We start from the raw sequence: 17,216 nt of genomic DNA on the forward strand, positions 1-17,216 counted from the left end.
CATCACTTCGCATTTATCTGGATTAAATTCCATCTGCCATCTCTCCGCCCAATTTTCCAGCCTATCTATATCCTGCTGTATTGCCCGACAATGCTCATCGCTATCCGCAAGTCTTCGTGTCATCCGCAAACTTGCTGATAACACCAGTTACACCTTTTTCCATATCGTTTATATATATCACAAATAGCAGAGGTCCCAGTACAGAGCCCTGCAGAACACCACTGGTAACAGACCTCCAGCTGGAAAAAGACCCTTTGACCGCTACCCTCTGTCTCCAATGGCCAAGCCAGTTCTCCACCCATCTAGCCACTTCTCCTTGCATCCCATGAGCCTTAACCTTCTTAACCAACGTGCCATGTGGGACTTTGTCAAATGCCTTACTGAAATCCATATAGACGACATCCACGGCCCTTCCTTCGTCAACCGTTTTTGTCACTTCCTCAAAAAACTCCACCAAATTTGTAAGGCACGATCTCCCTCTTACAAAACCATGCTGTCTGTCACTAATGAGATTGTTCCGTTCTAAATGCACATACATCCTGTCTCTAAGAATCCTCTCCAGCGCCCGTTCGAGGGAGAATTTAGCATGGCCAATTCACCAAACCTTTGGACTGTGGGAGGAAACCGGAGCACCTGGAGGAAACCCACACAGGGAGAACGTGCAGACTCCGCACGGACAGTAACCCAAGCCCAGAATCGAACACAGGTCCCTGGTGCTGTGAGGCAGCAGTGCTAACCACTGTGCTACTGTGCCGTCCCTTCACAGGTTCCTTCACAGCCGGCTCCTTTTAAAGTTCAACACTGTCCTCTTCACAGTTTACAACTTTCCCATATTTTGTATCATCCACAAGCTTTGAAATTGTCCCCTCCACACCAAGATTAATATACATTAATATATATCAGGAAAATCAAGGGATCCATTACTACTGACCCCTGGGGAACACCACTACAAGCCTTCGTCCAGCCCAAAAATATCCATTGACCATTATTCTCTACTTTCTATTATTCAGCCAATTTTGTATGTGGAAGATACTGACCACACCCAACCAGCCTGTGCTCACAAAACTAAAAACACAGTGGCTGGGATTCTCCCCAAAAAATTCAAAGTCCTCAATTTGCAGGAAAATGAGAGTAAATCCTGCTAGTTTTTTCATGTGATTCCCAGAGTGAATCTCTGACATTATGTGCATCGCAAAGTTCCTCAGTGTGATTCCCTCTGAAAATTTGGGTGTGGGGCCTATTCCTGCCCGAGAGGCCAGCAGCATAGCACTGAGTGGGCCGCTGTACATGTGCCGATCTGTCAGAGTGGAGATCGGTGTACGCGCAGTGGCCGTGCATTGCTGGCCTCCAGACCGCTGGCCAGCCCTGCAAACCCCCATCGTCTTCTGACCACCCCCACCTCCCGATCACTGACCTTCCTGATGTCCTCACCCCCGCCCATCCAGCCAGGCTCTTGCCCCCCCCCCCCCCCCCCCCCACCCCACGGGTAGTCCAGATCTTCCAGAACCACCCCCCCCAGGGCAGCCCCGATACCACCCCCCCCGGCAGTCCCGACCCATCCCCCACTGGGCAGACTCACCCCACCCACCACCCTGATGGTTAGCCCTGATCGCCCTCACTCCCTCCACTACACTTGGTCCCCAGTTGGGGACCAAGTGGAGTGTGTCAAAATCCGTAGATGACACTAAGATGAGTGGCAGAGCAAAATGTGCAAAGGATGCTGAAAGTCTGCAAAGGGATATAGATGGTTTAAGTGAGTGGGCGAGGGTCTAGCAGATGGAGTACAATATTGGTGAGATCAACCATTTTGGTAGAAATAACAGCAAAATGGACCACTATTTAAATGGTAAAAAATTGCAGCATGCTGCTGTGCAGAGGGATCTGGGTGTCCTTGTGCAAGAATCTCAAGGAGTTGGTTTGCAGGTGCAGCAGATAATTAAGGAGGCAAATGGAATTTTGTCCTTCATTGCGAGAGGGATGGAGTTTAAAAACAGCGAGGTTATGTTGCAGCTGTATAAGGTGCTGGTGAGGCCACACCTGGAGTACTGTGTACAGTTTTGGTCTCATTACTTGAGAAAGGATATACCGGCACAGGAGGGGGTGCAGAGGAGATTCACTAGGTTGATTCCAGAGTTGAGAGGGTTGGCTTATGAGGAGAGACTGAGTAGACTGGGGCTGTACTCATTGGAATTCAGAAGAATGAGGAGCAATTTTATAGAAACATTAAAGATTATGAAGGGAATAGATAAGATAGAAGCAGGGAAGTTGTTTCCACTGGCAGGTGAAACTAGAACTCGGGGGCATAGCCTCAAAATAAGGGGAAGCAGATTTAGGACTGAATTGAGGAGGAATTTCTTCACACAAAGGGTTGTGAATCTGTGGAATTCCCTGTCCAGTGAAGCAGTTGAGGCTACCTCATTGAATGTTTTTAAGGCAAGGATAGATATATTTTTGAACAGTAAAGAAATTAAGGATTATGGTGAGCTGGTGGGTAAGTGGAGCTGGGTGCATGAAAAGATCAGCCATGATCTTATTGAATGGCGGAGTAGGCTCGAGGGACCAGATGGCCTACTCCTGCTCCTAATCCTTATGTTCTCTCTCTGCCTGTGATCTAAGTGCAGGGTGGCATTGGGACCCCCCCATAACCCCCCTCTTGCTCTGCCCCTTTGGCACTGCTCGATGCCCGGTAGTAAGTGCCAAGGTGCCTGGTAGGCAATGCCGCCAGGATACCAGGTTGGCACTGCCAGGCTGGCACTGCCCAAGGGGTACTCTGCTTGCCCCCAACTTCATGGGGGTCCTCAATGGCCTCTCTCCCCTCCAGCGGGGTCAGGGGTCAGCCAGCTGTTCCCTGTTAGTGGGGAGGAGTAGTAAACCCAACTGGAGTAAACCACTCCTGGCAGGTGGCGGTGGGCAGGGAGGGGAGGGGCGAGTGGGCCCATATTTTAATCAGCTCCACACTGATTTCCAGTGCAGTGCTGATTACATTGGAAATCTTAGGCTGGGAGACTTGCGGAGGCCATGGCGCCCAGCCGAAAGCAGCACAGCAGGCTCGGAGAATCACCCCCAGTGTCCCACATTAGATGTGATTCTGCAACTGGATAACATTTGCTAAATAATCCTCAGTATGCTAAGAATTTAAGATTGTCAGTTGAGCTCGTAGTGTGGCTTATTTGTATTTATGGAGGCTACACATATGAATACACAGGGCCTTGTTCTTTGGAGACAGAAAGAATATGTACACACATTAGAACTGTTTCATCAAAACAAAATAAATGAGAGCCATTTGCTGAACCATTCCAATCAGTGTCAAGCTGCCTGGTTTAACTTTCTAACAATGCTTGGCAGTTATCCATCAGTCATCATTAACTGGTGAATTCTCCATGGCAATGACTCTCCTAATCAGAGTTCAGTTTCCAACCAGCATTCTCTTCCCATGCAATATAAATTGTTGTTTTCCCCCTGCAATGCCATTCTTGTGAAGTGTCCTGATGAGTGCAACAAGCATGGTTCTTTTTTTCAGCAATACTCAGGTTCTATCTCAGCAAACAATATCTGTTTTTATTTTTTCCTCAGTAATACTGGGGTTAAAGTAGTGTGAGGCAGCATTGTTCAGAAAGTAAGAAAGATGTGAAAGGGATGTTCACTTTAATTGTCTTGCTGAGGTCATTACATTTTGCTTGTACAACAGCTGGGTCTTTGGAAACAATGCTGCAGGCATTTACTTGCTCCGCCCCCTCTCTCCATTGCTGCTGATAAACTTGTTTGGATATCTGTTGCTTGTTAGAGGGAAAGAAGATGCATTTCCTCTGGTTTACTTGTTCTAGTCATATCTCTACTTCTACCTCAGAGAATCTGAGTTGAATTCAAACTGCCAGCTCTGGAAAATGATGAGAAAGTATACCTCTCCTTTAAGGGCCTTCAGGCTGTTTCAATATAATGGATTCCCTGCCTTCTTCAGTGACCTTCCTATTGGGAGTCCTTTAATGCTGATAGCTTCATCCACCAACTGCCTGATTTAATTGTACACAAAAGTTGACTTCATGGTCTTTTGTCAAACACAATTATGACAAATCAAATTGACTTTAAAGGGAATTATTTGATCTCAGTGAAGCGGCATATTGTAATTCAGCTCCATGTTGGTAGGTTTTTTCTCATTCTTGCCTTTATCGTCACTATGCCAATAGCAGTATCTCTGCTCAGTTAATTAAGATTGAAATGAAACAAAAAGACCTTTGGGCTTCATCTGTTCTTCCACCATAACATCAGTTAAAACCCTATTTATATGTGTTGACAGAACTTCTGTTAAATCTGCATCACATTTATAGTGGTGAAGCAAGAGAAATCCCAAGGAAATTCAAACTCTTGCAGTAAGAAGGTGCGAGTACGTTACAAAGACTCCATTCTTTCCACTCCTCGGTTGATGATAACAGGGTTTTTTGAAATTTATAAGGATGAATGTCCACATTCAGTGCACATACTTGACCAAGTGCTGATTGCAAAGGACTCTTTCCAATTTTCTTGAGCTTAAATGAGTAAGAGGTTAGTTTTTATTGTGCTAAAAACACACTCATGTAAAGAATTTAATATATTAAAAAAGGTAACCACACTGTCACAACACATGTAGAGACACACATGCAAACATGCAAAAATACAAGTTACAAAGCAGAGGAGGTTATTTTTGGCCAAATTAAGATTCAATGATAAAGGACAAATATAAAAATAGTTCACTGATTATGAGTCTTTTGCTGTGTAAGGTATATCTTAAAATGGCAGTCCTTGTTTTTTTTCCTGGAGATTCTGCTTTGGAATTTGAATTCTTCTTTCGAATTTCTCTGTCTGCTGTCCATAGGCTGATATAAGCAGGTGGAGTTCATTTCTGTTGACAGAGAGAGGGAGGAAAGCAATCTTCATGCTGCCTTGACATGTTCCTTCTCCAGACGTCACCAAAAGTAAGAAATGTTGTAATGAAAATGTTGATCTCAATCACATTGATCTCTCTCCTGAATAATTTAATATTCCATAGACAGTAATTAATAAGCTTATGTCGGACTGACCTTGGTTATCGTATTATGGCCGAGGGTGATTCATTTTTAATGTCCAAACCATCACTTCTCAACTATAGAGCCATGGAATCCTGATAGTGCAGAAAAGGCCATCAAGTCTGCACCGACTCTCCAGAAGAGCATCCCATCCAGGCCCTATCTCTGTACCCTCATGCATTTACCAGGGCTAATCCACCTAACCTACATATCGTTGGAGACCAAGGTGCAATGTACCATAGCTAATCCACCTAACCTGCACATTTTTGGACTGTGGGAGGAAACCAGAGCACCCAGAGGAAACTCATGCAGTCACAAGAAGAACGTGCAAACTCAACACAGACAGTGACCCAAGGCCAGAATTGAACCCGGGTCCCTGGTGTTGTGGGGCAGTAGTGCTAACTACTGTGCCACAATGCCGCCCCTCTCGGAAAGGCCAATTCTTCCATGAAATAAGCCAGCAAAAACATATCAACACTTCTAATGTATCCATTGTCTCTGTAGACTTTCTTTCTGTAGCCATAGAAACCCTACAGTACAGAAAGAGGCCATTCGTCCCATCAAGTCTGCACCGACCACAATCCCACCCAGGCCCTACCCCCATATCCCTACATATTTTACCCGCTAATCCCTCTAACCTACGCATCCTAGGACACTAAGGGGCAATTTTAGCATGGCCAATCAACCTAACCCGCACATCTTTGGACTGAAGGAATGTAATGTAGCATTCATAATGAGGGAACAGTGATGGAAGCCATTTTAACTTTCACTCCATCTTTGAAATAATCCTTCAGCAGGTTGTCTGGATATGTCTTAGTTGGAATCCATATTGGAAACTTCCAGAAATGTAACCAACTTGCAGTTGCAGACATGTCCAGTAACCTCTGGCAGCCATCTTAAGTCAATGGACCTGATTTTACCATCAGGTTGTGCCCATTTTTGGGCGGGAAAACTTGGTAAAGTCGGGCGTGAGGCGAGTAGTGCAATCGTGACCCCGTCCGAAAGGGCGCAATGGCCATTTAAATGCATTTGAATTGACTTAATGGGCTGCATGCCCAACTTTACCGGCACTTCCCCCTTTACCACTGTATTCGCTCATCCAGAATCAGCACGAAACAGACATGCTCCATAGAAGTCCGATTTGAGCACTCCAGTTAGTGAGGAGGTAGGTGCCGAGCGTCCGATGGCTCTCTGCTTGAGATCGGTGGGGGGGAGGAGGTGGGTCCGCTGCCACTCTGCTTGAGATCGGCGGAGGAGAAGGGGGATCCACTGCCACTCTGCCTGAGATCAGTGGAGGGGAAGGGGGGAGACCGCTGCCACTCTGCCTGACATAGGGGGAGGGTCCCGCAATCTGTCTGGGTGGCAAGGGGGTGGGGGGATAAGAGAGTCAGTAATGTTATGGGGGTGGGGCAATATCTGTGGGGGTTGGGGGAGGCATTATCCTGCCCGGGAGGGATGTGGCAGGGGAGCAGCATTCTATCACTTTTTTTTTCTGCACATGCGCAGTTGGAGACACCGATTGGGGCTGCAGGGTTTTGGGCGCGTTAAGCCCCACCCACAGGCTTGTGCAGCACGATTCGGACTCGCTGATATTTTTGCAGGCAGAGTTGGTATGGGGGTGCCCCAGAACGGGTCTAAAAGTCTGAAACACTCCCAGTTTCAAGTTTGCCCAGCACTTAGAATCATAATGGTAAAATAAGGCCCAATGTCCTTGTTTTAAAAGTTGAAACTTTCCAGCAGATGAAATTGAAATTTAATATTTGACATCAATATATCTCCATCACATACTGAAGCAGAATTTTTCATGGGAGCTATCAGTTTGTCAGCAACTGCTCTTTAAAGCCCATTGACAATGTCATCAAGGATCTTTGGAAAATCAATTTTGAGTTCCTTCAGAGGCTGATGCTGTGTGTAATATCAATGGCTCATCTGGCCACAGTTTATGGGATAATAAGAACATCATGAGAAAAGCCCAAATAATCTGAGGTGATTTGTTTTTAGGCAAAATCCTAAACACATGAGCTATTGGAATGATCTCAAATTCAAATTCCTGTCCCATTGATAAAAATGATATGTACCTGTAAATCATGAATGATGTATTTGTATGGTTGACTGAAAGTCAGGGCTGTTATCGGCTATGGTACTTCCCATGAATGAATAACACTTAACCATTGTCTATTGTGGTGATATAAACAGGGCCTAGTTTTAAGGCTGGTAAAATTGGATATCCTAAATGAAAGAATTGGGCATATTAAAATAAAACACAGTCAAACCTCAGGCAGGCCAATTGTACAATACACAAACGTGTCTGGGCCTGACCCATCAACCACCCATCAAAGGTCGTTACACTCTTCTTGAGACTTAGCAGGAGATCATGGCACCTCATTGAAATGCATCGGCCTATTGTTAGAAGCGCAGATCGAGCCAGACTTTCTGTCACCAAGAGTTCCTGTAGATACCTTATCTGATAACAAGTTCAACAACATGGAGATGGACAACTGGGGGGCGGACCCTGGTGTCCTGTCAGGCAGACATCAAGAAACCCACTGGGTATTGAAACCCCCTCTTGGAACCTCATTGACCGGAAGCCAGAGAAGTTTCTGGAAAGGCAAGCAGGCTAGGGGATAAAGGGACACATTTTCAGACACACAGGAGCGAAGACATGACAGGGGAGACAGCCATGGCCATTCAGAAGACTGACCAGAGAAGGAAGGAAGGAAGCAACGGCCATCGAGACTCACCTTCGTACCGACGGACCAGAGGGACTCAGAGAATCGGACCTGCAGTTCAACCAAACCATCTTTATGGGTTGTATACTTGAATCTGCTGGGGTATCCTCTTGTTTATGTGGGTAATTTAAGGGTTAATAGTGTTATTATTAATAAACTTGTTGAACCTTTACTTGTGTTTGTCCTTTGTTCATCTTGCAAATAAGGACACCGGGGTAAAACCTTGGAGTAAGTAAACTGGTTGAAAATATCTGAGAATTAACAGGTACAACAGTGGCACCCCAGATGGGACTTCGATAAGAAGTGACACGTTGCTCCGAAGTCGAACCTTCAACCCAGTATTCTCCAACACTCCGTCTGAGCCTGAATTAAGAGGGCAGCTGCCCCACGTGACGGCCAGTCTTAAGTGAGTGAAGGACTAATACAGCTTCAACCAGTAAATTGGGCCATAAACCCGGTGTCTGTAGCACAAGGTGGACAAACTGTGTAGTCAGAACTAGAACAGTCTAGGGAATTTGGGTAAAATCTACAGGAGGGAATTTAGTGAAAACCGGACCCCTACCCCAATCCTTTACCTAAACTCAAGTGACGAATCCTAAGAGGAAATAATTATGGCCAGTCATGCTGAAAGGGAGGAACTCTGGGATTGGGGTTCAAATGTCCAAATCCACCCATGGGTCTGCATTCTGTCACAACTGGTCGTAATAGGAATCCTACTTATGGCAGTGTACCTAACCATCCTCACATTTAAGTTCGCCCGATGGGTAGAGGAAGTTAAACATAAATGCAGCGACCTACAGGCTGCAGTAAAAGTTTTGCATCGAGCAGGAAAAGTAAATACAGCCCGCGCAACAGACCACTCCAAATGCCTGCACGAGATTGCAGATTTAAAAGCATAACTAGCCATGAAAAGGGGTGTAATGTGTGCATGCACGACCGAAACAGGGGATAGTGACCCAGGGGTAGAGTGGGGGGATTTAGAAGAGGATGCTTCTTGGAAGTACAGCAGAGAGGGAGAGATTCGCGAGAGGAGTGCTGCGGGTAAGCGCTGTTATTTTTTAACTTACTTTTTCGCGGGTTTTTTTTTAAATATCTAAACCCGGAAGTGGTCGCGCAGGGAGGTCTGGGAGAGAGAGATTTTTTAAAAGTTACTCACCTCAGTGAATCGGCCTCATTGCTTCTTGGAAGTACAGCAGAGAGGGAGATATTCGCGAGAGGAGTGCTGCGGGTAAGCGCTGTTATTTTTTAACTTACTTTTTCGCGGGTTTTTAAAAAAATATCTAAACCCGGAAGTGGTCGCGCAGGGAGGTCTGGGAGAGAGAGATTTTTTTTTCCCCAATAAATTGAAACAGAGAGGAATCCCGATACTCTACACTTGTAGAGTATCCCACCCTCCCTCCTCCTCTAACCTAAAAAAAAAGACCCAGTGAGAGCAGGGCTTTGGAGAAAACAGGAGGAGGAAAGGTAAGTTTAAAATTTTCATTCACTTTTTTTTTCCCTGTGTGTTTAAAAGGGCAATTATGAGTGTGAGGCCAGTATGTTGTTCCCAATGTAGGATGTGGGAGGTCCTGGAGGCTCCTAGCCTCCCGGACGACCATATCTGTGCTGGGTGTGTTGAGCTGCGGTTCCTAAGGGACCATGTTAGGGAACTGGAATTGCAGCTCGAGGACCTTCGCCGGGTTAGGGATAGTGAGGAGGTCATTGACAGGAGCTATCGGCAGGTGGTCACACCGGGACCACGGGAGGAGGGTAACTGGGTAACAGTGAGGAAGGAGAAAGCTCGGTTGATGGTGAGCACCCCGGTGGATGTGCCCCTTAATAATAAGTACTCCTGTCTGAGTACTACTGGGGAGGACAGCCCACCTGGGGGAAGCAGCGGTGGCAGTGTCTCTGGAGCTGAGCCTTGCCCAGTAGTGCAAAAGGGTAAGGAAAGGAGGGTAGTGCTAATTGGGGACTCTACGGTGAGGGGGTCAGATAGGCGTTTTTGCGGACACAGACGGGACTCTCGGATGGTGGTTTGCCTCCCTGGTGCAGGGGTCCGGGATGTCTCTGGTCGAGTCCCAGAAATCCTGAAGGGGGAGGGAGAGGAGCCGAAGGTCGTGATGCATATAGGTACTGCTGACATAGGTAGGAAGAGGGAAGGGGTCATGAAAAGAGAATATAGGGAGTTAGGTAGACAGCTGAGAAAGAGGAATGCAAAGGTAGTAATCTCGGGATTGCTGCCTGTGCCGCGGGGGAGTGAGAACAGGAATCGGTGGAGAATGAATGCGTGGCTGAGGGACTGGAGCAAGGGACAAGGATTTGGGTACTTGGATCATTGGGACCTCTTTAGGGGCAGGTGTGACCTGTTTAAAAAAGACGGGTGGCACTTGAATCCCAGGGGGACCAATATCCTGGCGGGAAGGTTGGCTAAGGCTACTGGAGAGACTTTAAACTAGAAAGGTTGGGGGGAGGGAATCGAAATGAGGGGACTGAGAGCGAGGAGGTTAGCTCGCAAATAGATAAGGAATGTAAACAGGGTAAGAGGGAGGTTAGACGAGTGATGGAGAAGGGAAGTGCTCAGGCTGAAGGTCTGAGATGTGTCTATTTTAATGCCAGGAGTGTAGTGAATAAAGTGGATGAGCTTAGAGCGTGGATTGCTGCTTCGAATTGTGATGTGGTGGCCATTACGGAGACTTGGATGTCTCAGGGACAGGACTGGGTGCTTCAGGTGCCGGGTTTTAGATGTTTCAGGAAGGACAGGGAGGGAGGCAAGAGAGGGGGGGTAGTGGCACTGTTGATCAGGGATAGTGTCACGGCTGTAGAGAAGGTGGACGCCGTGGAGGGATTGACTACGGAGTCTCTGTGGGTGGAGGTTAGGAACAGGAAGTGGTCGGTAACTCTGCTGGGTGTTTTCTATAGGCCGCCCAATAGTAACAGAGATGTTGAGGAGCAGATGGGGAAACAGATCCTGGAGAGATGTAGGAATAACAGAGTTGTCGTGATGGGAGATTTTAATCTTGGGGATAGCGATCATAATTCTATCTCCTTCACGATAGCATTGGAAAGAGATAGGATCAGGCAGGCTAGGAAAGTGTTTCTCTGGAGTAAAGGGAAATACAGTGTCATCAGGGAGGAAATTAGACGGGTAAATTGGAAGGAGGCATTCTTGGGGAAAAGTACCGAAGGAAAGTGGAGGATTTTCAAGGAATGTTTGTCTGGAGCTCTGCATGACAACGTTCCGATGAGACAGGGGGGTGTTGGTAGGGTACGGGAACCGTGGTGCACGAAGGTTGTGATGAACCTGGTGAATAAGAAAAGCGAGGCGTACAGAAGGTTCAGAGAGCTAGGAGGTGTTAAGGATTTAGAGGAGTATACGGGATGTAGGAAGGAGCTTAAGAAGGAAATTAGGAGAGCGAGAAGGGGTCATGAGAAGGCCTTGGCGGGTAAGATTAAGGAGAATCCCAAGGCTTTCTACAAATATGTCAAGAGTAAAAGGATGAGATGTGAAGGCATAGGACCCTTAAAAGGTGAAGGGGGAAAAGTTTGTGCGGAACCGTTAGAAATGGCGGAGCTGCTTAATGAATACTTTACCTCGGTATTCACGGTGGAAAGGGATCTGGGTGGTTGTACTGCTGGTTTGCGGTGGACAGAAAGGATCGAGCATGTGGACATAAAGAAAGAGGATGTGTTGGAACTATTGAATGGCATCAAGGTTGGTAAGTCGCCGGGACCGGATGGGATGTACCCCAGGTTACTGTGGGAGGCGAGGGAGGAGATTGCGGAGCCTTTGGCGATGATCTTTGCATCGTCGATGGAGACGGGAGAGGTTCTGGAGGATTGCACTTGTGGTCCCTATATTCAAGAAAGGGAACAGGGACAGCCCGGGAAATTACCGACCGGTGAGTCTAACCTCAGTGGTTGGTAAGTTGATGGAGAGGATCCTGAGAGACAGGATTTATGATCATCTAGAGAAGTTTAGTATGATCAAAAGTAGTCAGCACGGCTTTGTCAAGGGCAGGTCGTGCCTTACGAGCCTGGTTGAGTTCTTTGAAAATGTGACCAAACACATTGACGAAGGAAGAGCGGTGGATGTGGTCTATATGGACTTCAGCAAGGCGTTCGATAAGGTCCCCCATGCAAGACTTCTTGAGAAAGTGAGAGGGCATGGGATCCAAGGGGCTGTTGCCTTGTGGATCCAGAACTGGCTTGCCTGCAGAAGGCAGAGAGTGGCTGTGGAGGGGTCTTTCTCTGCATGGAGGTCAGTGACCAGTGGAGTGCCCCAGGGATCTGTTCTGGGACCCTTGCTGTTTGTCATTTTCATAAATGACCTGGATGAGGAAGTGGAGGGATGGGTTGGTAAGTTTGCTGACGACACCAAGGTAGGTGGTGTTGTGGATAGTTTGGAGGGATGTCAGAAGTTGCAGCGAGACATAGATAGAATGCAAGACTGGGCGGAGAAGTGGCAGATGGACTTCAACCCGGATAAGTGTGTAGTGATCCATTTTGGCAGATCCAATGGGATGAAGCAGCAGTATAATATGAAGGGTACCATTCTTAGCAGTGTAGAGGATCAGAAGGACCTTGGGGTCCGGGTCCATAGGACTCTTAAATCGGCCTCGCAGGTGGAGGATGCGGTCAAGAAGGTGTACGGCGTACTAGCCTTCATTAATCGAGGGATTGAGTTTAGGAGTCGGGAGATAATGCTGCAGCTTTATAGGACCCTGGTTAGACCCCACTTGGAGTACTGCGCGCAGTTCTGGTCACCTCATTACAGGAAAGATGTTGAAGCCATTGAAAGGGTGCAGAGGAGATTTACAAGGATGTTGCCTGGATTGGGGGGCATGCCTTATGAGGATAGGTTGAGGGAGCTTGGTCTCTTCTCCCTGGAGAGACGAAGGATGAGAGGTGACCTGATAGAGGTTTACAAGATGTTGAGAGGTCTGGATAGGGTAGACTCTCAGAGGCTATTTCCAAGGGCTGAAATGGTTGCTACGAGAGGACACAGGTTTAAGGTGCTGGGGGGTAGGTACAGAGGAGATGTCAGGGGTAAGTTTTTCACTCAGAGGGTGGTGGGTGAGTGGAATCGGCTGACATCGGTAGTGGTGGAGGCAAACTCGTTGGGGTCTTTTAAGAGACTTCTGGATGAGTACATGGGATTTAATGGGATTGAGGGCTATAGATAGGTCTAGAGGTAGGGATATGATCGGCGCAACTTGTGGGCCGAAGGGCCTGTTTGTGCTGTGGCTTTCTATGTTCTATGCCTGCCATTATGCAACAGCTAGCGTCACTGCCGACAGGGGACCCCCACCTCCCTTCCCGGTAGTGGAACCAACGGCACCACCTAATCCAGCCCCCATCTGGAGAAACTCAGTCTCAGCTCCTAGTCCTTTAACCAGCCCAATATGCCCAGTCACTAATCCGGCTCCTGTACCGATGAATCCGGTCACCACCCAACAACAGGACGGACAGAACCACAATGTGACTTATGTAACTCCATACACCATGACACAGCTCACTGACATAGCTAAAGTGATTGGAGTATTTGAACCCTCCGGGGATTCACATGCTCTCTTTGACCAGGTCACCCAATATAGTGTTTTAAACGGCCTCGACGAGACAGAAGAGGTTAAACTTATTCTGTTATGTTTAAGCCCTGCCATCCATTCCACCCGACCCGAACCCCAGAACGTGGCCGGGGGAACCCTACCAGAAATGAAGGCAGCCGTTCTGGCCGCCATAGGCTACAATAGGGATGACCCGGTACAAGGCTTAAACAATTGCCAACAAAAGTGAGGGGAACACCCAACGGCCTATGCTGGCCGACGATGGACCAATTTGTTGCGGTTTTCGGCCAATTAAATCGAGTTCAATTAAATGCACACCACCGGCCCACATGGATCCGGACCCTAATAGCACACGCCACCGAGGGGAGTCGGAAAGCCTGTGAGAATTTTGATCCCGATGATAATACACACACAGAAGCCTGGGCCATCCGCAAAATGACTCGTGTGTGGGAACGGGAAGTCAGACAAACAGACACCCCCAAGCCCACAAAACACGGAAAGATGAACCCAATTCACACAGACCCAGCCCCAATTTGGCGTCACGAAGGGGAAGGTGGAAACAGGGGACAGGGAAACTCAGGGCACCCACCCCCATATACCCGTGCCAATCATCGATACAGAAAACCGCAGCCCCGCGCAGAACCCTGATATATTCCCAACCCCAGGCACAGAGAACAAGATAAAACCAACCCCAGATATGCACCCCCACAAGCACAGTGTTATAACTGTGGGCAACCCAACCATTTCACCCAGAACTGTAGGGCACCACCCAACTACCCCACACGACCATCTCAGCGGTTCCCCAACAATGGACCCCGACCCATGCCCCTTGAAGGACCGGCCCGACAAGCAGTGATAACCCCCACATTCCTGGCAGACAACCTAACCTACGGCGGTAGCCCCATGAATGCCGGGTTCCGGCAATAAAAGACCCCAAGGGGCCATTTTTGCCAAAACAAAAGCCAGGGGAATCAGCCAAACCCAGGCTCAGGACAGTTTAAAAATTTTTGTAGATGGGTCATCCATGGTGGAAGAGGGAAACAGGAGGACAGGATGTGGGATATACGTGGAAGACCAAGAAGGCCAGCCCCTCGGTATACAAGGTCATGGTAGACCACAAGAAAGCCGGGTGGTATCATGTGAACCAAATGAAGGCATTCGGCTCCCAGCAAAATTTTCACCAATACCATGTCACCCTGGGAGGAGTCTTTGATTCACAAGGAAGCCCCAACCCTCACCCCACAGCACCGGACCTAAACCACGGTCCACAATCTGTACCCCAGGTTATCAACCCCCACCCAGTATCCCCAGGAACAGCACACGCAACCTCGGTCCCTGCCCCAATTTACAGGGCTTCAGGAATAAAACCCCGGCCCAGGGGACCCCGACAGAAAGGATGGGGAACCCGCAAACCTTACCCCCTGTGGCGCCCCTGGTACCGGGACTCCCAGAACCATTTGACCCAGCGCTCACTACCAGAGGTGGTGATGCAGTGGGTACCTGGCAGCCAAAGCCCGTCCACATAGGTTCCCTCCACTAAGAAAGAATCAAGACATCACAGTCCAGATTGTAAATCGCTTTATCCATCCACTCCACGCATCACCCAATTGAAAAGGGTTTCTTATCTGCCCACGTTATCCTGCGTCATAATTTTCCAACACGCCACAGTTTGGCTGTGGGATGAAGAATCTATTGTTATACTGTGCCATAGTCCTCCAACAACAAGGTCACATGCCATATACCCAACATTACCCATTATTTTCACGCTCTGCAAACTCTTACCCCACTCAACCCCATCAACACTGATTGCCGACCAACCCTTCGTATGACACTGTTGGGCCTTTATTATTCCTTTACTTATTTCTTTGTTTTTTTTAAAAAAAGAGGAGTCATACAACATTCTAGTAAAGAAAAGGAAAAGCGAATCAGATATTAATGTTTTTTAAATTATTTTACTTCATTTAAATTTGTTGGTACTATTGTGGGTTAGGGATGATACTGTCAATCCCAGATTCAGGGTACTTGCTTGTTGAGATGATTTGGTGAGAATTGTGTGATCCGGTTCGCTGACGCTCATTGGATCAAGAGGAGGGAATGTGGTGATATAAACAGGGCCTAGTTTTAAGGCTGATAAAATTGGAGATCCTAAATTAAAGAACTGGGCATATTGAAATCAAACACAGTCAAACCTCAGGCAGGCCAATTATACAAATGCACAAACGAGTCTGGGCCTGACCCATCAACCACCCATCAAAGGTCGTTACACTCTTCTTGAGACTTAGCCAGAGATCATGGCACCTCACTGAAATGCATCAGCCTATTGTTAGAAGTGCAAATCGAGCCAGACTTTCTGTCACCAAGAGTTCCTGTAGATACCTTATCTGATAACAAGTTCAACAACATGGAGATGGACACCTGGGGGACGGACCCTGGTGTCCTGTCAGGCAGACATCAAGAAACCCACTGGGTATTGGAACCCCCTCCTGGAACCTCATTGGCCGGAAGCCAGAGAAGTTTCTGGAAAGGCAAGCAGGCTGGGGGATAAAGGGACACATTTTCAGACACACAGGAGCGAAGACTCGACAGGGGAGAAGGCCATGACCATTCGGAAGACTGACCAGAGAAGGAAGGAAGGAAGAAGCGGCCATCGAGACTCACCTTTGTAACGATGGACCAGAGGGACTCAGAGAATCGGACCTGCAGCTCAACCAAACCATCTTTATGGGTTGTATACTTGAATCTGCTGGGGTATCCTCTTATTTATGTGGGTAATTTAAGGGTTAATAGTGTTATTATTAATAAACTTGTTGAACCTTTACTTGTGTTTGTCCTTTGTCCACCTTGCAAATAAGGGCACCGGGGTAAAACCTTGGAGTAAGTAAACTGGTTGAAAGTATCTGAGAATTAACAGGTACAACACTATGCTGATACATCCATAATATGACTTGGATGAGTTACCTGAGGACAGTTCACAGCCACAGAATTGTGCTCCAATATGAGGCAGTGATTTCAGGAAAGGAGGCCAGAGATTGATGAGGAAAATATATATGAAAAGGGAAGAAAAGCAAAGCAGGCACAAAGAAAAAAAATTAAATAATATATACTATAATAATAGCATGCTAATTATCAGTAAATGAGAAAACTTGCAATGGAGAAGAAAGTTTTTAAAAAAGAGACAAAATCAAGGGAGAAAATGACAAAAGGCAGAAGGAAAGAGAACAGTTGGTTTAGATGCTTATCTTCAGTGCCCTGACGTAGAGCAATTCTGGTGGGACGGCCTATCAGAAATTTGAGCACTTATCCAAATTTCCAAGAGACATTCCCACTGGACACAGCTCAGTGCTGGGAATAGAGGAAAAGATCTAAGAAATGAAGCAGACAAAGGGAAACTAAAGAAGGAGAAGGTGACTGAAGTGCAGAACCCTCACTATCCTCTTAGTCCCTAACTCCCAGTCATGACTTCAGTCATCTTTCGATCCCTGGAATTCTCTATCTGTGCCTCTTGCTTCATTCATTATTTTTCTATCTGTTAACAGAGTACAGCTGTCTTTTAACTTCCTTTCAATGAACAAAGAACAAAGAACAGTACAGCACAGGAAACAGGCCCTTCGGCCCTCCAAGCCTGTGCCGCTCCTTGGTCCAACTAGACCAATCATTTGTATCCCTCCATTCCCAGGCTGCTCATGTGACTATCCAGGTAAGTCTTAAACGATGTCAGCGTGCCTGCCTCCACCACCCTACTTGGTAGCGCATTCCAGGCCCCCACCACCCTCTGTGTAAAAAACATCCCTCTAATATCTGAGTTATACTTCGCCCCTTGAGCCCGTGACCCCTTGTGAACGTCACTTCTGATCTGGGAAAAAGGTTCCCACCATTCACCCTATCTATCCCCTTCATAATCT

This window comes from Mustelus asterias, chromosome 10 (assembly GCF_964213995.1).
Source record: "Mustelus asterias chromosome 10, sMusAst1.hap1.1, whole genome shotgun sequence".
NCBI classification, from domain to species: domain Eukaryota; kingdom Metazoa; phylum Chordata; class Chondrichthyes; order Carcharhiniformes; family Triakidae; genus Mustelus; species Mustelus asterias.